Source organism: Macaca nemestrina, chromosome X, assembly GCF_043159975.1.
Source record: "Macaca nemestrina isolate mMacNem1 chromosome X, mMacNem.hap1, whole genome shotgun sequence".
NCBI classification, from domain to species: Eukaryota; Metazoa; Chordata; class Mammalia; order Primates; family Cercopithecidae; genus Macaca; species Macaca nemestrina.
The window spans coordinates 30,345,733-30,373,448 of NC_092145.1; the positions used below are offsets into that span (position 1 = coordinate 30,345,733).

Genomic DNA, 27,716 nt, shown 5'->3' on the forward strand with positions numbered 1-27,716 from the left:
GTGTGTTTGTGTGTATGTGAATATAAATATATATACACACATATATATTACATAATATCAAAATAAACACATATGCTTTTTGATCTTGCTGAAAAATGCCTAATATAATTGTAGTAGATATTATATAAGTTCCTTTAAAGTTCATAAACAGAAAGCTATTCTATTATTTGACAAGAGATTAAGAACCAATTAATAATTTTAGGTAGTTGAAGATATGAATATCTCTGCCTCTTATTATGCCTTTTTTTTTAACAAAAGCTTTTTAGCTTTTCAACTTGGTAACAAAGCGTTAGCAATGTCAAGGAAAACACAGTGTTTTTTTGCATTGAAGGAAGGCTTGAAACATTGACAGGAGGAATTATCCCAGCACACCACATTACAGCGTTAGAAATATTTCCTTAAAAATGACACAAATTTCTGTATTAAATCTATTATGGGAATACAATAGAATATGAAGCCTTGTGTTGACTTTTGAACAAAAATATTGAAATGGCCAAAGGAAATGTGGGCTTTTCTTTACTGGGAGACATTTTATTACGGGTCCAATCTCATTACTTGTTATTAGTCTGTTCAGATTTTGGATTTCTTCTTGATTCAACCTTGGTAGGTTGTATGTAACTAGGAATTTATCCGTTTCTTCTATATTTTCCAATTTGTTGGCATATAGTTGCTCATATTAGCCACTAATAATCCTTTGAATTTCTGCAGAATCAATAGTAATGTCTTCCTTTTTATCTCTGATTTCATTTATATGGATCTTCTCTCTTTTTTTCTTAGCCTGGCTAAAGGTCAGTTCTTTTCATCAATTCTTTTTAACTTCCAAAAAACAAACAAACAAACAAAAAAACACAACCTTTGATTGCATTAATTCCATACTGTTTTTCCCATTTCAATTTCATTTATTTCACTCTGATTTTTATTATTTCTTTTCTTCTACTCATTTCAGGTTTGGTTTCCTCTTGCTTTCCTTTTGCTTTTCTTGTTCTTTAAGATATATTATTAGACTTTTTTCTTTTTCAAGTTTTTCCTCTTTTTTCATGTAGGCACTTATAAACTTCCCTCTGAGTATTTCTTTTGCTATATCCCATAGATTTTGGTATATTGTGTTTCTATTATCATTTGTTTCAAGAGATTTTTCAATCTCTCTGAATTTATTCATTGACCTACTGGTCATTCAGGAGTATATTATTTAATTTCCATTTATTTGTACAGTTTCCAAAATTCCTCCAGAATTATCTGTCTGAAAGGTCACATATTTCTTTTTCTGCAGAATTGGTCCCTGGCGCCTTATTTAGTGCATTTGGTGTTTCCTGTATGGTGCTGATGCTAGTAGATGTTGTACAGTGTCTGGACATTAAAGGCTTAGGTATCTATTGTAGTCTTCGCTATCTTGGTTTATTTGTAGCTGTCCTTCTAGGGAAGAATTTTCAGATCTTTGAAAGAACTTAGATGTTGTGATCTAACCTGTATTTACTTTAAGGACACCACAAGCCCAGTAACACTGTGCTTCTTGCAGACTCATATAAGTACTGCTTTGGTGGTCTGGGAGAATTCTCTGGGTTACCAAGCAGAGACAGTTGTTCTCTTCCCTTGCTTTCTCCCAAACATACAGAGTCTCTCTCTCTCTCTCTCTCTCTCTCTCTCTCTCTCTCTCTGTCTCTGTCTCTCTCTCCTTCTCTCTCTCTCTCTCTCTCTGTTTTAAGTACTCTAAAGCAATGAGTAGAGTAGCAGAAGCACCCTTGTGGCCACCACCACTATGAGTGTGCTGGGTTAGACTTGAAGCCAGCCCAGTGCTGCGTCTCACTCAAGGCATGCTGTAACAGATCCCTGGCTACTGCCTGTGTTCACTCAAGGCTCTGGGGCTCTACAATTAGCAGGTGGCAAAGACAGCCTGGCCTGTATCCTTCCCTTCAGGAAAGCGAGGTCTCTCAAAACCCAGGTGGGTCCAGAAGTGCTGTCTGGTAGTCAGAGACTAAAATAAAAAACCTTAGAAGTATACCTGGTTTTCTATTGTATTGTGGCTGAGCTGGTACTTGAACCACATGATGCAATGCTTTCCATGCTTTCCTCTCCTTTCTAAATGGAGGGGAGCCTCATCCAGTAGCCACCATCACCCCAGGCCATGAGAACTGCCAGACTACCACTAATGCTGCCTGAGGGCACAAGATCTCTTAGGTCAGCTTGTGGTGAATGCTGACTGGTCTGGGACTCACCCTTCAGGGCAGCGGGCTCCCCTCTGGCCCAGGGCAGGTCCAGAAATACCATCCAAGAGTAAAGTCCTGGAATCAGGGACCCCCAAGAGCCTACATTGTGCTCCACTCTACTGTGGCCATGCTGGTACCTGAAGCCAGCAAGTCTCAGCGGTTCACTAAAGGCCCTCGATGTAGTACCTGGGTAGCACTGCTTGTTATTCAGGGCCCAGGGGCTCTTCAGTTAGCAGGTACTATATGCTACCAGGACTGGGTTTTTCCCTTCAGGGCAGCACATTCCCTTCTGGCCCACGGTGTGTATAGAAGTGTCGTCTGGGAGCCAGGGCCTGGAACAGGGGTCTCACAACTCTGATCGGTGCCCCATCTTGCTGCAGCTGGGCTGGTATCCTACAGGCAAAACAAAGCCCTCCCCACTCTTCCCTCTCCTCTCCTCTCCTCAAGTGGAGATAAGGGGTCTCTTTTAGAGTCGTGAGCTGTGCAGCCTGGGGTTAGGGGAGGGGTGAATCCCTTGGCTGCCCCAGCTGCTGTCTCAATATGTCACATGGCCCCCAATCCACTGTCTCTGGGCCTAATTCAGCACAAGGACTCACCTAAGAATTGCAGTTCTTATGGCCTAGACTGCCTTTCAACTTTCTTAGAGACCCAGAGCACTTTAGCCCATGGTGGCAAGGTTTGTGGGAACTCAACTTTGGATGACTGGGATTGGCACTTCTCCTCTAGCTAGGGCTGGATTAAATGCTCCCACCTTGTGCAGGCATTAGCCGAGTTTGGTCTGGTTTTCTTTTCTGCTCGATGCTCTCTGCACCACGGTGCTGCTGATGGGTGTATGGGAGGGATGGCATCAGTGATTCAGACTGTTTTTTATCTCTTCAGTACCTGTTTCAGTGAAATGAAGTTTAAACCAGGTACTGTGAGTGCTCACCTGATTTTTGGTTCTTATAAAGGTGTTTTTTCTGTGTAGATAGTTGTTAACTTGTCATCCTTGTGGGTGGTGCTATCAGTGGAACCTTCTATTCTACTATCTTGCTTCACCCTCCCTGTCCTTTTTAAGGCTGAATGACATTCCATTGTATGTATATATTATATTTCGTTTATTCATTTTTCTGTTGATGGACATTTGGGTTGCTTCTGCCTTTTGGCTATTGTGAAAAATGCTGCTATGAACATAAGTGTACAACAAGTATCTCTTCTAGATTCTGTTTTCAGTTATCTTGGTTATATACCCAGAAGTAGCATTGCTGTATTTTCATTTGTGTGTGTGTGTGAAGTGTAGCATACCTTGAGAAGAGTGCAAAAATAGAAATGAATAACTCAAATGAATTTTACAAATTGAATATTCATGTAACAAGTTATTATCCAGAAGGCTCTCCAACTCCTACTCCTTCCCAACTACCACCCCTTCCCTCTTCTCCATATTCAACCACTATTTACATTTCTAAACGTTATAGTTAAGTTTGCATATTTCGGGACATTTTATAAATTGACTCAATCAAAATGTAGTTTTTTTGTGCCTGGCATATTTCATTCATACATGTATTTGTAAAATTCACCCCTATGATTGATTGCATGTAGCTGTAATTCATTTGCTTTAATTACAATATACTATCTATTGTATAAATATAGTGCACAGTTTCAAATCAATTCTATTCTTGATGGATATTTGAATTGTTTTGAGTTTAGAGATATTTCAAATGATGCTTCTATGAACATTCTTATACATGTCTCAGTGCAAATTTCTATAAGGTATGTATATATTTCTATAAGGTGTGTATATAAAAGTAAAAATCTTAAGTCACATGGGTACGTACAAATTCAGTATCAACTGTATTTTAAAGAGTGTGTACCAATTTACAGTCTAATCAGCAGAGTATTAGTTGCTCCATATTCTTGCCAATATTTGGTATTTTTCATCTTTTTCATCATAGTCATTCTGCAGTAAAATTTTATTATCGTTTTAATTTGCATTTTCCTACTTCCTAAGGCGGAAGAGCAAGTTTACATATGCTTACTGGTCATTTGAATGCCCTCTTATAGTGAAGTGTCCATTTAAATCTCCAGCAGTTTTTATTAGGTTGTCTAACTTTATTGTTTATTTGTGCAAGTTTTTACATTTTCTATATATAAGCCTTTTGTCAGTTATTTGTGTTACAAATAATTTTTGCCATGCCATGCCTTGGGTGTTCACTATATTAACCTATTTATGCCTGGGACTGAATTTTTTTGAATTTTTGCAGTCAGACCTTGGTGATGACCTTGAGCAGTAGGATGTAAATAACTCCCACATGCTTAGAGTTCCAATAATGGAACACTAGGTGTAAGTGGGTTTTAATGGTGTCTATTTTTCAAGCATTTATTTTAAATTCATGCTTTTCATTCCTTTTTAATAAATATTTTTCTATTTGAATTTCCTTAGTTCGTGCAGATAGTTTTCTATGTTATCCTGTAGACACGTTATTGATTTGCCTTTGATTTTTAGATGTGGAATTTGAGTTTGCATATGGTGAGGGGATCTAAGTTTACTTTATTTCCCATATAATGTCTACTGACCCAACAACAGTTATGGAAGAGATTGTCTTTTCCTCACTGCTCTGCAGTGTCTCCTTTGTCCATATATGTGCAAGTCTATTTTTTTCACTCTATTCTGTCCCTTTTGTTTATTCATCTGATCCAGTGTCAATAGAACATTCCCTTTATTGTTGTAGCTTTACAATGGACCTTTATATCCAGTAAATCAAGTCCTCTGAACTATATCTTCAATATTGTTTTATACTATTCTTGGCTTTTTGCGTTTCAACGTAAGTTTTAGAATTAGCTTATCAAGTTCCAACAACACAGTCTATTGATATTTCATTGAAATTGCATTGACTATTTGTTAATTGCATTTTTATTGAGACATAATTCAAATAACATGAAATTCATCATTTTAAAGTATATACTTCAGTGATTTTTTAGTTTATTCACAATGTTGTATGACCATGACCACAAATTCCAGACACTTTCATCATCCTAAACCTTATACCTGTTAGAAGTGACTTCCAATTCTCCTCTTCTTCAATATCATGGCAACAAACATACTTTTTGTATTTATGTATTGCCTATTCTTGAAATATTATATAAATGGAATAGCACACTATATATCTTTTGTATATGTCTTCTTTCACTTTGCATTATGCTTTCAAGCTTTATCCATGTTGTAACATGTATTAATACTCCATTTATTTATGGCTAACTAATATTCCATTACATGACTATACCCAGTTGTGTCTATTCATTCTTCAATTGATGAACATTTGGATTGGCTCCACATTTAACTATTATGAATAATATTGCTAAAATATTTATGTACAACTTTTTGTGTGAACATATGCTTCCATTTCTCTTGGCTTTATACCTGGTAGTGGAATTTATAGATCATAGTGTGTTAGTATATGTTCAACCATATGAGTAACTGTCAGACTTTTTCCACAGCACCTGCACCATTTTGCATCTTCATCCACAATATATGATGGCTCAAATTTCACGACATCTTTACAAAGACTTCTTATTTTCCTTTTCTTAAAAAAGATTATAGCCATTTGATATAGATTGTGTATTTGTCTCCTCCAAATCTCATGTTGAAATTTGATCCCCAATGGTAGAAGTGGGGCCTAAAGGCAGGTGTTTGGGTCATGGTGTGAATCCCTCATGAATGGTTTAGTGCCATCCTTGGGGTAATGAGTGAGTTCTCACTCCATTAGTTCCTGTGAGAACTGATTGTTACAAGGACCCTGGACCCTCCTTCTCTCTCTCTCTTCTTTCCTCTCTCACCATGTGATGCCAGGTCCCCTTCACCTTCCATCATGAGTGGAAGTACCCAGAAGCAGATGTTGATGTCATGCTTCTTTTACAGCCTGCAGAAGTATGAACCAAATAAACTTTTTCACCATAAATTACCCAGCCTCAGGTATTCCTTTATAGCATGTAAATGAATTAAGACAGAAAATTGATACTGAGAAGTGGAGCATTGCTATAAAGATATGGGAAAATGTGGAAGCAGCTTTGGAACTGAGTAATGAGAATAGGTTGGAAGAGTTTGGAGGGCTCAAAAGAAGACAGAAAAATGAGGGAAAGTTCAGAACTTACTAAAGTCTGGTTAAGTGGTTGTGTCTAAAATGCTTATACAAATAAGAACAGCAGGCTGGGTGTGGTGGCTCACACCCGTAATCCTAACTCTTTGGGAGGCCAAGTTGGAAGGATCACCTGAGCCCAGGAAGTCAAGGCCAGCCTGGACAACATAGTAAGACCCTGTCCCCCCCCCAAAAAAAAAGAAGATTAGCTGGATGCAATGGTAAACACCTGTAGCCCCAGCTACTCAGAAGGCTGAGGCAGGAGATTCATTTGTACTTGGGAGGTTGAGGCTGCAATAAGCCATGGTTGTGCCACTGCACTCCAGCCTGTGTGACAAAGTGAGAGCCTGTCTCAAATAAAAAATTTAAAAAAAAAGACAAAAGTGAAGGCCACGCTGATGAGGTCTCAAATGAAAATAAGGAAGTTATTGGGAACTTGAGCAAAGATCACCCTTGTAATGACTTGAGCAAAGACTTTGGCTGCATTGTGGCTGTGCTTTGTGGAAAGCCAAACTTAAGAGTGATGGCCTAGAGTATCGGGCAGAACAAATTTCTAAGCAGCACAAAGCTCAATAATTGGTGCGGGTGCTTCTAATGGCCTATAATTAAATATGGGAGCAAAGGAATCACCTAAAGTTGGACTCTATAATTAAAAGGGGAACAGAGTGCAAACTTTTGGAAAATTTGTAGCCAGGCCATGAGATAGAGAGGGAAAAAAGCATTCCCAAGACAGTAATCTGAGGGTGCTATGGATCAATCAATTTCTAGGGAGATAAGCATGACTAAAAGGGAGATGGTTGGTAATACTCAAGACAATGGCAAAAAGGCCCCAGACATTTCAGAAAACTTTTTCAAGGCCACCACTCTTTTCATAGGCCCAGGGGCCTAAGAAGACAGAATGGTTTCAGGGTCCAAGCCCAGGATGCTGTTCAATGCATCCCGGCTGCTCCAGCTCCAGCTCCAGTCCAGAGGGTATGAGTGGCGGCTTCCATGTGGTGATAAGGGTACAGATAGGCAGAATGCAAGAGTGATGGAGGTTTGGTAGCTTCTACCTAGATTTCAGAAGATGTAGGGGAAAATCTGGGTGCTCAGGAAGAAGCCTGTTGCAGGGGTGAGCCCTTGCAGAAAAATTCTACTAAGGCAATGCCAAGTGGAAATGTGGGATTGGAGTCCCCATGGAAAGTCCCCACTGGGATACTGTCTAGTAGAGTTGTGGGAACTGGGAATGGGGCCACAGCCCTTCAGACCCCAGAATGGTAGAGCCACCAGCAGCATGTGAAACTGCTTTTGCAAACATTATAATAGTGAGATAAACCTAGTATGGCTGACTCCTTGTTTCTAGCCTCACAGGCTGATTGCCCTCGCTCATTCCTGGGCATAGACAAAGCTAGCCATGGGAAGAATTTATAGTTTAGCTTTGAAGCAAGGATGATGACAGTCTCTCTCTAAAACTGACTCCTTCCTTGTTCAGGGGCTTAAACTGCCTTCATAAGACTAATGAAAGGTCACAGGATTATAGGAGGGCCTTGAATTCTGCTAAAATGTAGGCATAGTTAAATGATAACCAGTCATTGTTTCCTAGCTTGCCTTTCTATAATCTGTTACTGCTTAAAAGTCATAAAGCCAGAGGTCACAAGATTTGTAACTTCTTCAGTTACTCCTATAGATAATAGGTGACATCACATGAGATTGGTCTTTTGAGATGATTTTCATACTTCTGCATTCTGGCAACTTATTGACTCCACCTGGACCCTTAACACATAATTTAACTCATTCTGTGGCCCCAAAACAGAGGCTGATGTAGTGCACAAGGATTGTTTTCACATTCCTATAGTTTCATTCCCAGTCAATCAGCAGAACCCATTCCCTAGCACTCAACCTGTTAAAGTATCCATAAAACCCTAGCCCCTGAGTTCCTGGGGTAGCTTATTTGAGTAATTACTCCTGTCCGTCCACTTCACCAGCACTATGATTATTAAACTTTTCTGCAAAAAACTGCTGTTCTCAGTGCATTGGCTTTCCTAGGAAGCAGGCAAGATGAACTCATCAGGTGATCGATTACATGTGCGCTCTCAGCCTGGAAAACCCACAGTCGTTAGATTCCAACTGTGAGAGCAGCCATATGGGTTATGACCAGCAAAATGATGGGGACAGGGCTGCTTGAGGCTTTGGGTGTGCCCTGGATGCAAGATATGGAGTCATATCTTATTAATTTAAGAGAAAATTTAAAACTCTTTCTCTTGCCTGATTGCCCTGGCCAGAACTTCCAACACTATGTTGAATAGGAGTGGTGAGAGAGGGCATCCTTGTGTGTGTGTTTTTTTTTTTTTTTTTTTTGAGATGGAGTTTCACTCTTGTTGCGCAGGCTGGAGTGCAATAGCACTATCTCGGCTCACCGCAACCTCTGCCTCCCAGGTTCAAGTGAGATTCTCCTGCCTCAGCCTCCCTAGTAGCTGGGATTATAGGTATGTGCCACCACGCCCAGCCAATTTTGTGTTTTTAGTAAAGACAGGGTCTCTCCATGTTGGTCAGGCTGGTCTTGAACTCCCGAACTCAGGACATCCGCCCACCTCGGCCTCCCAAAGTGCTGGGATTACAGGCGTGAGTCACTGCGCCCAGCCACATCTCTGTCTTGTGCCAGTTTTCAAAGGGAATGCTTCCAGTTTTTGCCTATTCAGTATGATATTGGCTGTGGGTTTGTCATAAATAGCTCTTATTATTTTGAGATATGTCCCATCAATACCGAATTTATTGAGAGTTTTTAGCATGAAGGGCTGTTGAATTTTGTCAAAGGCCTTTTCTGCATCTATTGAGATAATCATGTGGTTTTTGTCTTTGATTCTGTTTATATGATGTATTACATTCATTGATTTGTGTATGTTGAACCAGCCTTGCATCCCAGGGATGAAGCCCACTTGATCATGGTGGATAAGCTTTTTGATGTGCTGCTGGATTCGGTTTGCCAGTATTTTATTAAGGATTTTTGCATCGATGTTCATCAGGGATATTGGTCTAAAATTCTCTTTTTTTGTTGTTGTTGTTGTTTTGTCTCTGCCAGTCTTTGGTATCAGGATGATGTTGGCCTCATAAAACGAGTTAGGGAGGATTCCTTCTTTTTCTATTGATTGGAATAGTTTCAGAAGGAATGGTACCAGCTCCTCTTTGTACCCCTGGTAGAATTCGGCTGTGAATCTGTCTGGTCCTGGACTTTTTTTTTTTTTTGGTTGGTAGGCTATTAATTATTGCCTCAATTTCAGAACCTGTAATTGGTCTATTCAGGGATTCAACTTCTTCCTGGATTAGTCTTGTGAGGGTGTATGTGTCCTGGAATTTATCCATTTCTTCTAGATTTGCTAGTTTATTTGTGTTGAGGTGTTTATAGTATTCTCTGATGGTAATTTGTATTTCTGTGAGATCGGTGGTGATATCCCCTTTATCATTTTTATTGTGTCTATTTGATTCTTCTCTCTTTTCTTCTTTATTAGTCTTGCTAGCGGTCTATCAATTTTGTTGATCTTTTCAAAAAACCAGCTTCTGGATTTATTGATTTTTTTGAAGGGATTTTTGTGTCTCTATCTCCTTCAGCTCTGCTCTGATCTTAGTTATTTCTTGCCTTCTGCTAGCTTTTGAATGTGTTTACTCTTGCTTCTCTAGTTCTTTTAATTGTGATGTTAGGGTGTCAATTTTAGATCTTTCCTGCTTTCTCTTGTGGGCATTTAGTGCTATAAATTTCCCTCTACACACTGCTTAAAATGTGTCCCAGAGATTCTGGTATGTTGAAATACTAACATTTTCTAATCATTTGTTTCCTTGAAGAATTTATTGTTTAATCCCTCCTTTCTTCCAATATACATGCCACTTCTGTTACATACTAATTTCTCATTTAAGTGTAGTTTTCTTCTGTTACACTATTTTCTTCTCTCTCTCCTCTCTCTCTCTCTCTTTCTCTCTCTCTCTCTCTCACACACACACACACAGACATGCCCTCCCCTCCAATATTACGTAGTTTTTGTTTATATCTTTATAATGTGTTTTGAAAACCAATGGCCAAAATGGGCCCTTTGAAAAATTGTTTTGATTGTTCTTCATCATATTTCCATGGATCCGCTAAAAATCCAGTTGTTATTTGAAGTGAAATTCCACTTAATTTAAAAGAAAATTTGCTAAGAATTGACATCTGAACCATATTGAATCCTTGCATGCCACCATTATGTACATATTTATTTTACACTATCTTTTGGCAGATAATAAAGATATAAATAGAATTTTCTTCAAATAGGTCTTACACAGTAATTAGACTTACTACTAGTTACCTTATGGGTTTTCTGAGAAAATAGTATTTTAAATTTTAATTGTTTTCTAATTACACACACACTTTGGTCTGAATATTTGCTTAGGTTATATATTTAGAAACTTAAATCATCTTTGATTAAAGACATTTTTTGTTCCTTTCTGATCCCTATTCCTTTTCTTCTTTTGTACTAGGTAGAAACTTTTATTGCAATGTTGAAAAGGTATGAGAATGACCATCTGTATCTGCTGGCTGGCTTTAAATAATGCACCTAGTATTTTACTATTAAGTGTTATGTTCATGTAAGATTTTGATAGATACCATTGATAGAGTTAAAGAAGTTTACAGTTGTTAGAATTATATATACTAATTTTATTAAAAGATTTTTCTGCATCTAATAGATGCAGAGAATATTATTTTATTTTCTTTACCTCTTTTAATTTTTTAGTAAATTTTCTAATACTAAACCATCCTTAACTTTTAGGATAAATCATCCTTGTGTTACATTTTTAAAATACATTGCTGGATTATGTTAGGTAATAAAATATTGAGTCTTTTAGACCTATGTTTCTGAGGCTGGCCTATTGTTGTCTTATAAAATAAGCAGAAGAAACACCTTCATTTTCTGCTCTCTGAAAATGTTTGAATAAAGACAGGAATTATCTATTCCTGGAGGTTTTGCAAAGCACGCCTAATGACACCTTATCGACTTCATACTTTTAGAAAGAAATAGTTTTATATTAATCCAATATATTTAATGTTTGTAAGACTATTTTGAACAATTGAGTAAGCCCTAATCCAGTTTTATTAATCCATATTTAACTTAAAACTTTTCCATTTCATTTTGGTTTTCCCATTTAGTGGCATCAAGTTGTTCATAATATGTTGTTATAAATTTAAAAGTTCCTACCAAAACAATACTATGACCCCCTTTTTACACTAATACTAATAATATTTGATTGTGCCTTCTATTTATTCAACATTGCCAGAAATTTCTATATCTTAGTATTTCAGGTTTTGAAATCCTCTCTATTGTTTCTTTGTCTTTTCTTTGAATTAGTGTCTGCTCTTCTATTTATTTTTTCTTTTTTTTTTTTTTAGTTTATATTAATGTTATTTGTCTAACTTTTCAAAGTGAATACTTGCCTCAGTAATTTTCAATCTTTCTTTTTTCCAAATACATTCATCTTAGGCTATAAAGGTCCTTCTAAATACTACTTTTTCTTCATTCTACAGGTTTTGGTTTATAGTGGTTTTACTGTTCTTCAGTTATAAGTATTTAATAATCTCCATTATGGTTTCTAATTTAGATCATTTTTTTAAAAAAATTTGTTCCTATAGGTGTTTTTAATTCCCACATACAGCAGTTGCACACATAGGCTTTATTTGGGTGACACATTGGTTGACAGGTTTGCATGCAAGGGAAGTCCCTCACAGCATGATATTGCCCAAGGCTATGGTACAGGACAACCATCCAGAAGAGGAATAGGACACAAGGACTCCCAGGGGAGAGGAGAATTAAAGATGGGGTTCATGTGATGGGGTGATGTCACTCAGCAGCACTTTGGGGAATCACTGGGTCAGAGAATTTTGAAGGGCAGCAGTGGCTTGGGGCCTGTATAGCCACAGGATTTATCTTATCTAGGGCTAACAGATGTGCAGTTTCACAGGATATGCAAAGCAGGCAGACTCTAAATGGCTAAAAATCTGCTTATTTGGGGTATGTTTAAAACAATGGGATGTGTAAAAATTTGAGTGTGGTGCCAGAGAGCATTTGAGCTAACGAGTCTCAGCCTGCTGTGAAGAAATAAACAACGTAGGGGCCAATATACAGAGGACATCTTCGGCTCATTTATGTAGCAAGTTTTAAAAAGGCATATGCATTAGTTCAATATGCCATGTTGCATGAACTGCTATGCTTAGCTCTTTACCAATGAGCATCATACTGAATCGTTTATACTTTAAGTCTGTTGCACTAATTCTTAAGCAACTCTTTTAAACTCTAGTAATAATTTCACAATGAATGATAATAAGGCAGTTCCCAGGTAGCTACGGCCAAGATCTGTTTTTTCCATATGAGGCAACATCGCTGAAATGTAAATTGTTGGAGGGGAAAGAATTACAGTGCTACATCATCTGATTTAATGTTTCATTTTAAAAATGAAGAAATTGAGTCACAGATAACCTAAACAATTTGTTTACAGTAACATAGTTAACTAGTGACACTACTCAACTAGGATCCAGGTTTCTTGGTTGTCAAACAGTTTTCCTACTCTACCATAACAGGCCAAATCTAGCATTTGTGCTAATAATTTTATAAATAGAATCTACTAATTGTCTTCCTCCAACAATGATGCATTTGCTTTTCATACATTCCTCATTTTGTCTTTATCAAAACCTCGTGTTACAGATGATGGAAAGAGACTAAAAATGTAAACAGAAATAAAACCAGGACTAGCATATAGGTGTCCATTCCCAAACCCTTCCTCTCTGTGCTACGTAATGGTGATAGTGGGGATAGAGCTATAGTTGATAGATATATAGTTAATGCTACGTTGCAATGCTGAAATTTTATAATGACCAGCATTTTTCCTTACTAAATCAAAGTGTTATTTGAAAAAAGTAACAGTGAACAATTCTATCAGTTTTAATTCATTCTTAGCAATGGGTGATAATTTCATTAGGTTTTTTTTTATGAGTATTGTGCTCTGTAACAACTTTATCCTCACAAGAAAGAGAGAGTATGTATGAGGTATGAGAGATGCACACTGTGAGCCTGTTTCTTTATGTTCATTGTTGTTTTGTTTTTCAGACAAAGAAGAATAATAGAGAGCATTTACCATGTACTTTTATCACTAACTCTTATGACCCAGTCTTTTAAACATGTCAACCTTTGTAAACATGTGTTTAACTACTATCTCAGTTATAAAATTGAAGTGGGAAATGCTTTCAGGTTACTCTGATGTTCTTTTTAGGATTGAAGCACATTTTCTTCCTCAAATGATATTATAACCAAATGCAAGTCCAGCTGCTCACTTCCTGAGAAGCCAATCACACAAGAGGTGAAGTGTGGTGAAAGGAAAGCAGCTTTATTAACTAAACACTAGCTGTTGAGAAATGCCTAAGTGCATGCCTCCAAAAGACCATTTCAAATCTTAGCTTTGGTAAGGAGTTTAAGAAAAGAAACTTGGTATGACAAACATACTTGAGGAGTGAGGGATACAGGGACTACACGTCTCATTCCAATGGCTGTCTTGAGTTATTGTCCAGCTGGAGTGCGAACTGGTGCCATTTCAACAATGACTGAGTCATAGATTTACTGCTTTGAGGTAATCTGTAGAAGGGGAGGATTCCATAGTTGAGTCTCTATGCCCGGTTCATTTGAAGATTAGCCCCTGGAATTTCTAAGCTAGCACATTAGATAAAGCAGCACAGTGAAAGGAGTGTCCAGTGGGAAGGGAGGGAAGCAAAGAGTTTCAAAAAGAAAAAGAAGTTTTAAAATTCATTTTGAAGCTAAGATACTTTAAGATAGTTATCTTTAAAGCTAATTTCAGCTCCTCAAATTAAAAAAAAAAATCTGACTATACTGTAAGCACAAAATTTACATTTATATGCAGATATGAGGAAAGCAAGAGAATCTGCTGTGAAAGGTGAATATTTCAGAAATATTTGTAGTATGCATATTTCAAAGTAAGTTATGCTGATAACATGTCAATCTTGGAACATAGATTACCTGTAACTAAAGCACTTCACTGAGTCATGTTAATTTTATAGAATAAGGTATTCTTTTCTTAGTTTATTACTCTTCATTTATTGCTTCTTGTACGAAATGTTCCACAAGAAAAATAACACTGATGACCAGGCAACAGCATTTCATAAGTGTCTCTGACATTAATCAGTGTGCTTGAATCCAAGGAGCTATTATTTTAGACACATTTAAATCCTGATTGCATTTTATTCTGCCTTGGCAATGTTCACAATGTGATCTTCATTAGAATGTATTTTAAGCTTTCACATGCTGGCATGGCCATTATTTGTATTCTGCACCATGAGCAGTAAATCATGTGGAAGGTGCCTAGATGCAGAGTTCCAGGGTCCAAAATTTGCCTTCTTTTGGTTTTCATTTTGTTCCTTAATATTTCTCTTGAACTGAAAGGAGGTTCAGAATATAACTGTCTCTGAGAACTAAGCACAGTAATGAGAATCTCAGATTCCTACCATTTTTAAATGAATTTGAAGATGTCCACTCTGCTCCTCTAGTACCTTCACTTTAGTGAGCCAACAAAAGGTAGTTTGAATATATCCACATATCTTGGTTCATGTCAGAGCTTTGCAGAATTACTTCTATTGCTTTGAGTATTTTGAGAAAATGCTAAAGGGCCTGATGTCTTGCAGTTCTTACTACCACCTGCACATGTGTGTCCCTGACCAGGAAGTTCTTTTAACTAACTTCAGAAAAGGGCCTGGAGCCCTCACACTTATTCATTCCCCTTAGTATTATGGAACTCTAATACAAGGAGCCAATTATGGTGAGTTTTCCATTTAAAAACATGTGAATTAGGTCAACTTTGGCATCCAGACCTAAGTTCCCATAGCAGGTACCCTTTTTTTCTGCTTACCTTATTTTTTTGTGCCTTATATATGGCACATTCTACTGTGTCACATAATGTTGAAAATCATGGCATTTAGAATCAAATACTTCAGTTAGTATTTGAGGCCATAGGTTCTTGGACCCCCAAAAGTTTACTAAAAGTCACTTGTGTGAAAGAAAAATATCTTGGGGCTCCAAAATCACTAAGCTAAAGAGAAAAGTCAGGCTGGAAACTGCTTAGGGCAACCCTGCCTCCCATTCTATTCAAAGTTACCCCTCTGCTCACTGCCATAAATGCATATCTGATTGCCTCCTTTGGAGAGGCTAGTCAGAAACTCACAAGAATGCAACCATTTACCTGTTATCTGCCTATGACCTGGAAGCCTCCTCCTTGCTTTGAGTTGTCCTGCCTTTCCAGACCGAACCAATGTTCATCTTACATATGTTGATCGATGTCTCATGTCTCCCTAAAATGCATAAAAACAAACTGTGTTCTGACCTCCTTGGGCACATGTCCTCAAGACCTCCTGTGGCTGTGTCACAGGCACGTGTCTTTAACCTTGGTAAAATAAACTTTCTAAATTAACTGAGACCTGTCTCAGATTTTCGGGGTTCACACTTGCACGAGGCATGTTAATAGGAGAAAAGAAATGTAAATGTATTTAATGTGTAGACATGAGAGACTTCAGAATGAAGATCCAACTTTCCAATAAGTAACAGAAACTTGTATACCATCTTGAAATTACAGAAAGAGTGTAAACTAAAAGTATGTCAAAAAACAGATTTTAGTGGCAAGGCAGGTTATAGGAGGAAGAAAGGAAGAGGCTTGGCTAGATGAAGATGAAGTCTCTCTCAAAGGGAATAGATAGTAAATGTTTCTTTTCAGGTTTCTTAAGGTGTGAGACTCTCAGTCTTTCCTGGATCTAGGAAAGATGTGGAAAGCAGAGGTATGGCTTCATTAATGGAAACGCTCTACAAATACAAATTTTTCCCACCAGAAAACAGCTTTCCCAGGCCACTTCTGTTCGCTGGCCAATTGGTAGCCATTTCAAAATATGTCAAAAAATATATCTGGGGGTAAAATTTTTTAATTTCCTTCAAATTTGAATACTAGCTCCCCACTTACAAGCTTATGACCTGAAGCAGTGGTTTTTAATGGGGTAATTTTGTACCTTGCCTGACTCCTCAGTGGGGCTACGAGTATATTTGGCATTATCATGTGTATTCGTCAGGGTTCTCTAGAGGGACAGAACTAATAGGATAGATGTATGTATGAAAGCGAGTTTATGAAGGAGTATTGACTCACACACTCACAAGGTGAAGTCCCACAATAGGCCACCTGCAAGCTGAGGAGCAAGGAAGTCCGTCTGAGTCCCAAAACCTCAAAAGTAGGGAAGCCGACAGTGCACACTTCAGTCTGTGACCTAAGGCCCGAGAGCCTCTGGCAAACCACTGGTGTAGGTCTAAGAGTCCAAAAGCTGAAGAACTTGGATTCCGATATTTGAGGGCAGAAGCATCCAGCATGGGAGAAAGATGAAGGCTGGAACACTCAGCAAGTCTGCTCTTCCAGCTTCTCCTGCCTGCTTTACTGTAGCCATGCTGGCAGCTGATTAGATGGTGCCCACGTAGATTGAGGGTGAGTCTGCCATTCCCAGTCCACTGACTCAAATGTTTATCTCCTTTGTCAACACCCTCACATACACACCCAGGAACAACACTTTGCCTTCTTCAATTCAACCTAGTTGACACTCAATATTAAGCATCACATCTGGAGATATTTTTGATTGTCATAAATATACATGAGTTTTGAAGTCAGAAAGACTTTGGACCTCAGTCCAGATTTCTTGGATAAAGGAGTGTGGTGACCTTGGGCAGATTACTCTAGTCTCTGATCCTCATAGTTTTTGAAGGTCAAACTAACCAAATTTTAAAAACACCTTAATCAATGTCTGGTACATGATAGGCACTTGATAAATGTTCACTTCCGTTCTTGTCTCCAAACATCTACCCACATCTATCCTGTTCCAAGGGAGACTAGACAAATAAATATTGTTTTCTAGAGTGCCATACTCTACAAAAAGAATCATAATAGATCACACAGGGGAAATGGTGACCTAGATAATACAGAGGGCTGCAAATCCTCATTGTACTTAGACTGGGAAAATATCTCTGCTACCTTTGAGTATATGTCTCCCTATATTAAGTATAAGGATGATGTGGTAAACTGACAATCATTAGAGATTCCACCTTAGAACAGTCACAGAATGAAGATCAGAAAAGCAATGTAGTGATTACAAACAAAAATTTTAAATAGAATAAACAGGTTTAGAAAATTTGGCAATGGGGAAAACATTATTGTGAAATATCTGATTTTGTTTTCTGTATTATGTACACACATATACAGATACAATTACAGGTTGAGCACTCTGAGTCTAAAAATCCCAAATCCAAAACTTTTTGCATGCTCATGTAACACTTAAAGGAAATGCTCTTTGGAGCATTTCAGATTTCAGATTTCTGGATCAGGTATACCAAACCTTTAAGTATAATGCAAATGTTCCAAACTCTGGGACAGTCTTAAATTTGAACACTTCCGTTCCAAGCATTTTAAATAAGGGATACTCAACTTGTATATACATATGCATACATACACACATATACATGTATCTACATATGTATACATTGTGTGTGTGTGTGTGTTTGTAAAGCCATAATGTAAAATTCACTTCTTTTGTGGTAGAAAAATTTCGAAAAACACTACATTATATTTGGATTTTAGGATTTGGTTTTTATTTCTAACAGGATGTATTCACAATACGCTACTCATAATGTCTTACCCAGTCAGTCCCCTTTGTGATCACTGCCATCAAATTCTAGGGTGACTAGGCAACATTGGAGTAGGGCAGTCTGTGAGCATAAAACACAATGTAAGTGTTTCAGTGAAAAGGATCATATATTTATTTTTGGTGCTCTACTTTCCTATGACAATATTCTAAATAAAGTAGACCGTCAATAAATAAATAACTGTTTATTTTATTTCAGGAAGTAGTATAATAACAGGTGAAACACCACTCTGATGCCTTCAGAACCATGTCCTACCACCTGCAGAAAAACTTATGTGCTGGCTTAACAGATTTTGAAAAAAGCAATCCTCATTTTAATTTTCATTTTCTCTTCTAGAAGGGTTAATAATTGGTAGACCAGGGATATAACCCAAAATAGTGCCTGTAGATATCAGATATTTTTTTGAAACAAGTTCTCACTCTGTCTCCGAGGCTGGAGTACAGTGGCATGATCATGGCTTACTGCAGCCTTGACCTCCCTGGGCTCAGGTGATCCTCCCACCTCAGCCTCCCACATAGTTGGGACCACAGGCATGCACCACCACACCTGGCTAATTTTTTTCTATTTTTTTGTAGAGACTGGGTTTCATCATGTTGCCCACACTGGTCTCAAACACTTGAGCTCATGCGATCCACCAGCCTCATCCTCCCAAAGTGCTGGGATTACAGGCATAAGCCATCATGCGCAGCCTAGATATCAGATTTTAACAGGATAGAGAAATGTGACCCAGATGATAGTATACATAACTAAAACAAAGGATGTAATGACTAAATTCGAATGACTAGAATGTGAATGACTAAAACAACAAAAAAATGCTATTTAATGGGATAATGTCAACTTGAAATGGAGTAATGTTAACCTAAAAGGAGATCTCCAGCGACATGCCAGTATGAATGATATAAATAGCAAGTTGGTAGATACCACAAATCTGGGTTGGGGGGTGATGGTTTGGCTTTGTGTCCCCACCCAAATGTCATCTCGAATTGTAATCCCCACATGTCAAGGAAGGGTCCTGGTGGGAGATCATTGGATAAAGGGGGCAGTTCCCCCATGCTCTTCTTGTGACAGTAAGGGAGTTCTCATGAGATCTGATGTGTTTTAAAAGTAGCAGTTTCCCCTGTATCCTCTCTCTTTTCTGCTGCCATGTAAGACATGATTTGCTTCCCTTTCACCTTCCTCCATGGTTGTAAGTTTCCTGATGCCTCCCCAGCCATATGGAACTGTGGGTCAATTAAACTTCCTTTCTTTATAAATTACTCAGTCTCAGGTAATATCTTTATAGCAGTGTGAAAACAGACTAATACTGGGAGAAAATGTTTTAAATGATAAAATCAGAATCCCTATGAGTTATCACAGACTGGTAAATGACAAGTGAAATCTAACAAGATAAATTATAATAGGGATAAGTATAAGGTCTGGTATTTGGATCCAAAAAGCCAACTATACAAATACAGCAAGTGAAAGACATGACTTAGCAACAATGCATATATTTAAAAAAGGAAAAAAGAAAAAGTGAAAAAAAGAAAAGAAAAAGACTTGAATATTTTAGCTTAAAATGAATTCAAAATGAGTCCACACTTAAAATTTGAATTATAATTAGGTTATAATTAATACTGGGTTATAGTTTATGTTAATTACAACTATAGTATTTTAAATAAAGGAGCTGACAATCTTTCACAGACCATAACTGAGTATAGTACTCAGTTCTGTGAGCCATTAAAAGTTTGTTTATATGAAAGCAGTCAACTGATGAAAGAATTTGAAACCATTTTATATGAAGAACAGGTAAAGGAACTAGAAATGTTCAATCTGAAAAAGAAGAGCTAATGGATGAATACTTAAATTCCTTATGTTAAACTCCCAAAGAAGAAATTGGAGCTGTTGGGTGAAAGTTACCACATGTCAGCTTTCACCCTGGTGAAGGTTACCAAATATAGGGAAAAGTTTTGCTGTCTCTGGAAGTTGTAAGTTCCTGGGTAAAAAGAAAGAGTGAAGTATTCACTTGGAATCCAAAAAATCACTTTGCAGGAATGTCGCAAATTGGATTAAAGTGTCGGAATGTTTTACTATACAATGACCTTCAAGGTCCTTTTCAACCTTCGAAGTAAATAATTTTAAAAATAATTACTGTATATACTATACATCATTTTGTGACTTTAGGATTGTCCTTAAATTTTTTTTTTAAGGGAGAACGTAAAAACTCCACAGGATTACAAATCCTTACATTAAACATTTTAAATTATATATATTAGTTGACACTGTTTTGGCATCAAGCAAACTTAAAACTCATAGTAGTATAAATGTGTATTTTAAAGGAATAAGTATAACAAACCCCAAGATAAACGTCAAGTACTCACATGAATACTAATATGTCTCTGATCCCTAAGAGATTTAAAGGGACAAAATTCAGTATGAGTATTTTCAAAATATCTGTATAGTTTTTTTCACACATATAAAAAACTAAAGGTATAGCAGATTATTTTTTCACTTTTTATTTTGGTTTTGGCTAAATGCAACCTGAATCCTCAACTTCAGACTGATCTACTGGGAGCAAATTTGAGATGGCTGCAGATATCCAGATGTTCTATTTGTTTGGTGGCTGGCAAACAGCCCTTTTACTTCAAATACTGCCCACTTTGGCAGACTAGTTTGTTGATTACAAAGAAAAATCCCATTAGGACCACTCCTAATAAGATGATAGTCTTTAGATTATTCATCATTAAAACAACGAAAACAATACGTAAATCACCAAAAAGTTGAATTACCAAAGTACTGCTGAATTTTTGTCATTTATTTACAAATTCCCCTGTGAACAGGCTCTTTGTTGTCATTTGTTTGCTTTGGCAGGCCACTTATCAAAACAGAGAGTCTAAAAAAGCATCCCAAATAAAATGACTGGTTCCACTAATCACGTCCTCAACAGTATTGTTCATTCTTACATTTCTAACCACCTTTATCACTGCTTCTGGGAAAGTGACTATATAGTATCTAGGCAGTAAGGGATCCTTTAATGTATCATAGCACAGTTTGGCACACCAAACCCTAGTGTAACATCCAATCATCATGAAACATTAATCCTTAAAATATTAGGTCGTCAAAATAAAACATTTATCCACAACGGTGTACATACAAATACATGAATTAACGATTTCCAGAAGCTATGTGTTTGGTGCAGTTTAAAAGTCACAGCTATAAATATCAAAAGGCAACAGAAAATGGTAGCAATAAGTGAACACAAATGCCCCAATATATTGCTTTTATTTTGGTAATTTCATGCACATTTGCGTTTAAATAATTTTTTTAAGGTAAAAAGAGATAATCCGGCCAGGTGCGGTGGCTCACTCCTATAATCCCAGCACTTTAGGAGGCCGAGACGGGTCGATCATGAGGTCAGGAGATCGAGACCATCCTGGCTAACACGGTGAAACCTCGTCTCTACTAAAAATACAAAAAAAATTAGCCGAGCATGGTGGCGGGCGCCTGTAGTCCCAGCTACTCGGGAGGCTGAGGCAGGAGAATGGTGTGAACCCGGGAGGCGGAGCTTGAAGTGAGTCGAGATCGCCTCACTGCACTCCAGCCTGGGTGAGGGAGCGAGACTCTGCCTCAAAAAAAAAAAAAAATCCTGCAACATCATATGTTGTCTGTTACGCTATAGAAGACAATCATATTTTCAAATATTCCTTCAGTCACTTTCTCATCATTATTAGTGGACAGTATTAGTTCTATTTTGATCATATAATGTATCACAGAATATCACAAGTGCAAACAAGGATGAAGAGAAAATGAACGTTATGTGCATTTGTAAAATGCCACAGCAACTATTCATTTGTTACTTGGTCACCTTTTCTCTGGCCAGGAGAAGCTAGGGCCTTAAGCTTCACAGAAAAGTTGGTCTGTCTTCCGTTTTACACATATGAGAGACCCTATGCACACACAGGCACACATAAACACATTCATAAATTATTTTAATCAAACATAAAGCATTTAACCTGTAAAAGCAAACTGTAGGAAAAACAAAAGGTGAGTTACTCATTTCAATCTAGGAAAGAATGTCATATCTTTCTTTGAAAAGTGAGGAATATAACAAAGGGCCATAGAGTGAGTTTTTTTCCAAATAAAAATACGCTTGTGGGTTCTTTAAATATTATCTTAGCTCAAAGTAGCTCTATAAAGCATTCAAGTATTCCTAGGGGTGGAATATGATAATATGTGAATTCTTTAACAGTGTTTTAGCTGGTCATGTAATTCGTTATTATGATGAGGAAATTAAATCAACATATTCATGCTGTTTTTCTTATAAAGATAAAAGGATGTCCAGTTTGAATCATTGTCAAGTTGTCATTTTTGAGGAGAAATCGCATTACATAATCCTCACTTTCAGTGCTCAAAATCAATCTTTTACTTATAACAAATTAGGGGAGAAGTAAGTGGCTTTTCTCAGTTGAGACTTGTTTCTACATGTCTAAATATTGAGCTATTCAGGGTGATGATAAACTCCACGAAAAAGAGCTGAAGGCCTTAGACACATGTAAGACCTTTGTGTACATGGTTTTCAAGAATCAGCTTATTTAATTTAAAGTTCTGTTTCTGTGTCTCTGATAAGAGGTTAGGAGAGATTTCTGTATTTTGTAATAATCTTTATAATTTGTTTTAAGTCCTTTAGTTACTTTTCCTATGGAATTTGTGATCAATTTAATTCTGCAATGAAAAATATTAGGGTATGTGGTTCACTGAACACAGGATATGACCTGCAGTCGACACAAAGTAAGTTAAGAATTCAATGCCCCTATCAAAATGAGTACAGAACATTCATACGTGTATGAATATCTTTCTCATATTGCATCACTCTCACACTGACTGCTCTCCTGCCTCTCACTTCCACCTTTTATACGCCTTATGATGACATTGCACCAACACAGATTATCCAGGATAATCTCCCTATTTTAAGGTTAGTTGATTAGCAATCTTAATTCTTCTTTGCCATGTGAAATAATATATTCATGTTTTCTAGGGATTAGGACACGTACATCTTCAGTGACCATTATTCTGTCTACCACACCTGCCAATAGCTACATGGGTGAGCTTGGAAATGGATCCTTTCACAGTGGTGACTTCAGATGAGCTCCCAGCGCTGGCTTACGTCTTTAGTGCAGCTTTGTGAGAGACCCTAAAGCAGAGGTCCCAGCTGAGCTGTACCCAGATTCCTGACCCACAGAAACTATGAGATAATAAATGTGCATTACTTTAACTGCTAAATTCTGGTAATTTGTTACACAGCAATAGATAACCAATACAGTACTTAAAACTAAATTATTGTTTTTATTTGCACATTTTACCTAGGTTTTATTTTTGCATCCATTTAATTAAAAATAAATGTACCTTATTGATTTCAGGTTGTGGAAATTACAGGTTACATTTAAGTTATTCAAACCAATAGTTGGAATGATCAATTACCATAGTGTTTATAATGAAAAGCTCCAATGTACTACCCTCACATAGTAATTATATGAAATCAACAATAAAAATCACTCTTATTTTAGCTACAGACTGATTCTCAGAATATGATTACAGTATAGGAAGATGATCAGCCAGAAAAAAAGGCATGGTAACCTAGCCACACCACAATGCTTATAATTATAAAGAAATTATAGTGCATTCAACTGAAATTTTAGCTGCTGGAATCAAATTAATGTGTTGCTAGTTACATTTTCACTTCCTTCAAAATCAAGGATGTTTTCTCTTTTTTATAAAACAGGGAGCACCAAGAGATGAAATTACCATAAAAACTAAAAAGCTGATTTATCTTGCAGTGTTTTTTGGTATATTCAATGGGTGATATGTATACCAACTGATCTGTAACTGACTCACTTAACTGGTTAAACCATAGAAATAATGAGTGAAGTTAATTTCCCTAGATAGAACAGAAACTCAAGACTCTTTAGCACTATGTTCCTCTCTGCCAAATGAATACTGTTTTTTTAAAATAAATAATGGATATTAACAAGCTTTGCCATTCACTAGTGAGAAGCTATAAATTTGTATATGTCCATATGTATGTATTTTGTGTTAACTATTCAGAGAGACTGCCTGTTTAATGCCAATCAGTTGGGTTTCACTGTTACTTCCGGGTAATGAAGAATAATCATATAAATGGTTTTATAAATTGAAACTAGTACGTGCTAAGCATGTTTTCATATATTAATTAACACCCCTATTCAGTAGGTATAATTATTCCCATTTTATAGATGGGGAAATTGAGGCAGAGAAAGACTAAGCAACTTGCTTAATATCACATAGCTAGCAATTGCCGGTGCTAGGATTCAAATTCTGTTTATCCCCTATACTACACAAGAGTTCCAAGAGTTTTAATAGTCTTAATTGTTCTAAAATTCAGATGTCTAAGTAGAAAAACTATATTTATTAGTGTTATGAATTGTGTCCCCCACCCCAAAATTCATATGTTGAATATCTAAACTCCAGTACTTCTGAATGTGACCTTATTTAATTAGTTGAAATGAGCTCACTAGGTAGGCCCCTGATCCAATATGATTGCTCTTATAAACAGCAGAAATTTGGACAAAGGCAGACACACACAGAGGGGATACAATGTGAAGAGACACAGGGACAAGACAGCTATCCACATGCCCAGGAGAAAGGCCTAGAACAGATTATTGCCCCATAGCCCTCAGAAAGAACCAACCCTGCCAATATCTTTCTTTCGGGCTTCTAGCCTTCAGAACTGTGAAGCTAAATTTCTGTTGTGTAAGCTATCCAGTCTGTGGTACTTTGTTAAGGTAGCCCTAGCAAACTAATATGACGAGTATCACTTTCTTCTAGGTGGTAATAGAAATAAGGAAATTTCTCTGAGAAGACTCTATGACTGTCAAATGCTGAGCCTACACTGTTTTCTAGTGAATTTTTAAGTTTTATTTCAGTTGGTGGTTTCATGCATTACTTTATCGAAGCACGTGAGGCAGTGGTTCAAGTAAGCAAACTCCAGTTACCAAGTCAAGGTGGTCGAAGTAAGCAAACTCCAGTTACCAAGTCAAGGTGGTCGAATCCTATGGATGGGAGTACGGCATCACAGCCACCGGGGCGCGGGCTGACAAGAGGAGCTGGCCTGAACTTCCGGACCTTTGGGCCTTCCAGGAGAATTGGATTCCAGCCTCACCAGGAGCTGAAGTCATAGCCTCAAAGCCTGAGAAGAGTGTGGCATCATCTGTCTTTATCACCATGGCACTCCCGCGCCGTGATGTAGCTGTGGTTGAGGAAGGGAGGCAGATGGTTTGTGAGGCCTGGTGTGGCCTCCCCTGGGAGGCTCCTGTTCCCATGAAGGCACCCAGAGCTGGCTTACAGGGGAAGCCCAGCCCCTGGGCACCCCCTGGCAGGGCTGCAGCGACAGTGCCAGCTGCACCTCTGCAGCTCTCCAATGAAGGATGCTCACTCCCTCCTCCTGACCTGGACCTCGTCCCACCCCCACCACCGCCCCCTCCGGTGCTCCTGCGTTCTGAAGAAGAGACTCCTGTTCCAATGGGGGCCTCACTCATTGCAGACTTAGAGCAGCTGCACCTGCCCCTGTCCCCACTCCGACCACAGGCCCCGGCAGAAGGACCTTCAGTCCAGCCTGGACCCCTTCCCCTCATGCCTGGGGAGGAAGAGTTTTCGCCTCCCCGAGCAGAGCCTGTTGAGAGATAGTTGTCCACAGACATCTGTGCCTTCTGCCACAAAACGTGTCCCCCTAGGAGCTGACTGTGGAGGCCATGAAGAGGCCGTACCATGCCCAGTGCTTCACGTGGCACACCTGCCTCCGCCAGCTGGCTGGGCAGAGCTTCTACCAGGATGGGCGACCCCTCTGTGAACTCTGCTACCAGGACACGCTGGAGAAGTGCGGCAAGTGTGGTGAGATGGTCTGGGAGCACATCATCAGGGCCCTGGGCCAGGCCTTCCACCCCTCCTGCTTCATGTGTGTGACCTGCACCCGGTGCATCGAAGATGAGCTTTGCCCTGGGCAGCCAAAACGAGGTGTACTGCCTGGACGACTTCTACAAGAAATTCTCCCCCGTATGCAGCATCTGTGAGAATCCCATCATTCCTTGGGATGGGAAAGATGCCTTCAAAATCAAGTGCATGGGAAGAAACTTCCGTGAAAATTGCTACAGGTGTGAGGACTGTAGGATCCTCCTGTCTGTGGAGTCCAGGGACAAAGGCTGTTTATCCCCTGGACAACCGTCTCTTCTGCAAGCAGTGCCACAAGAAACAGAGTGCTGCTGGGTGCTGCTGAGAGCGCCGCTGGGTGTTGGGCAGTGAGGGGACCACTAACCTTGGCTGGGGCCCATTCCTGACTTGGTTTCCCTTCCTGACCTGCTCTTGCACTCTTTCCTTCTGAGCTTCCATGGGGACCAGCCTGTCCAGGACACAGTGGGGCTGAGCGCCCCCAGAACTTCCACTGTACCCTCTGGGCACCAGAAGGCTCCTGGACCATGAGTGTCACCCCCAGAATTCCCTGCTGGCCCCACCCCTCTTCCAGGGGAAAGGTGGGGGGAGTCTGGCCAGGGGAACTTAGACCCCTAGTATTGACTGTAGCTGTCTGGTAGGGGTGCCAGGAACAGTCCAGCTTGCAGGGTTGAGCCATTTGAGGAAAAACTCCAAGATCCCTTAAAAAGTGCTTTTTAGGCTGTCCACGGTGGCTCATATCTGTAATCCCGGCACTTTGGGAGTCCGAGGCGGGCGGAGAAGCATTTTCCACATTCAACCCTGCCAACCGATGTCCCACAGGACATGCCCTTATTCGAGCTGCTTCTTTTGATTCCGCTTTTATATTAAAGGGTAGAAATGGAAATGGGAGTGTGAAGGCAATGCTGCTCCTGCCTAGGCTCCACTAGCGGGGTATGAAGAAGTGAAGGAATGGGTGAGCAGTAAGAGGAAATATTGCTTCTCTTGTTCTGAGGCCTTCAAAGATTCTAATAGGCCTCTTCCCACTTCCCCTGCATTCCCTTGCTCAGAGCAATACCCATGTTCCTCATCTATCACCACCACCCCCATAAGTGCTTGCAAGGCCACGACACCAGGCCCACTCCGACCATCACTACTGGCAGCACCTGGAATCCTTCCCCTCTTCCTCCACCACTACAATTTCTACTCTTCCTCCTCTATCATACCAGCTCTAAATTTAAACCCAGTAGGAAAAAAAAAAAAAGACCTGCACATACCCATATTTCCAAACATACAGGGGCCATTAGGATATACAAAATATTATAGTATCTGTCCCTCTCCCCAACAAAAGTTAAGGTGTTTGCTCCTCAACAACCCCCCTCTTTTTTTGTACTCTTGTCCCAGGTAAACCAAGTCCTTACTGTTTGTCACATCTCTGAGAAAAATTTCTGATATGGTAAGATTATTTTTGTTGTTCACCCCTTATCTCACCATACTCATTCCAAGAAGATGTCCAGATCTTTCCCCTGCCTTATCTTAGGGGAGGTTTATGCTTCCAGCCTGTATTTGGTTTTCTTTAATCCTGGACATCTTGACAGAATTATGCTGACAGAAGAGTGACTTAGAAAACAGAAAGAAAAGGAGATTTCTGCTCATGATACCTAAGCACCCCTTACTCTATGCAAAGACCCCAGAAGAAGGCAGGGACCCACAGGAGAATGGCTACATGGTGCATGTAAGGA

The 27,716-nt window shown here is 38.8% G+C and overlaps 1 pseudogene; it reads left to right on the plus strand.

The window, feature by feature from the left end:
* Positions 1 to 2,751: 2,751 nt before the first annotated feature.
* On the plus strand, positions 2,752 to 26,323 carry LOC105468562 (filamin-binding LIM protein 1-like; annotated as a pseudogene).
* Positions 26,324 to 27,716: the final 1,393 nt, after the last annotated feature.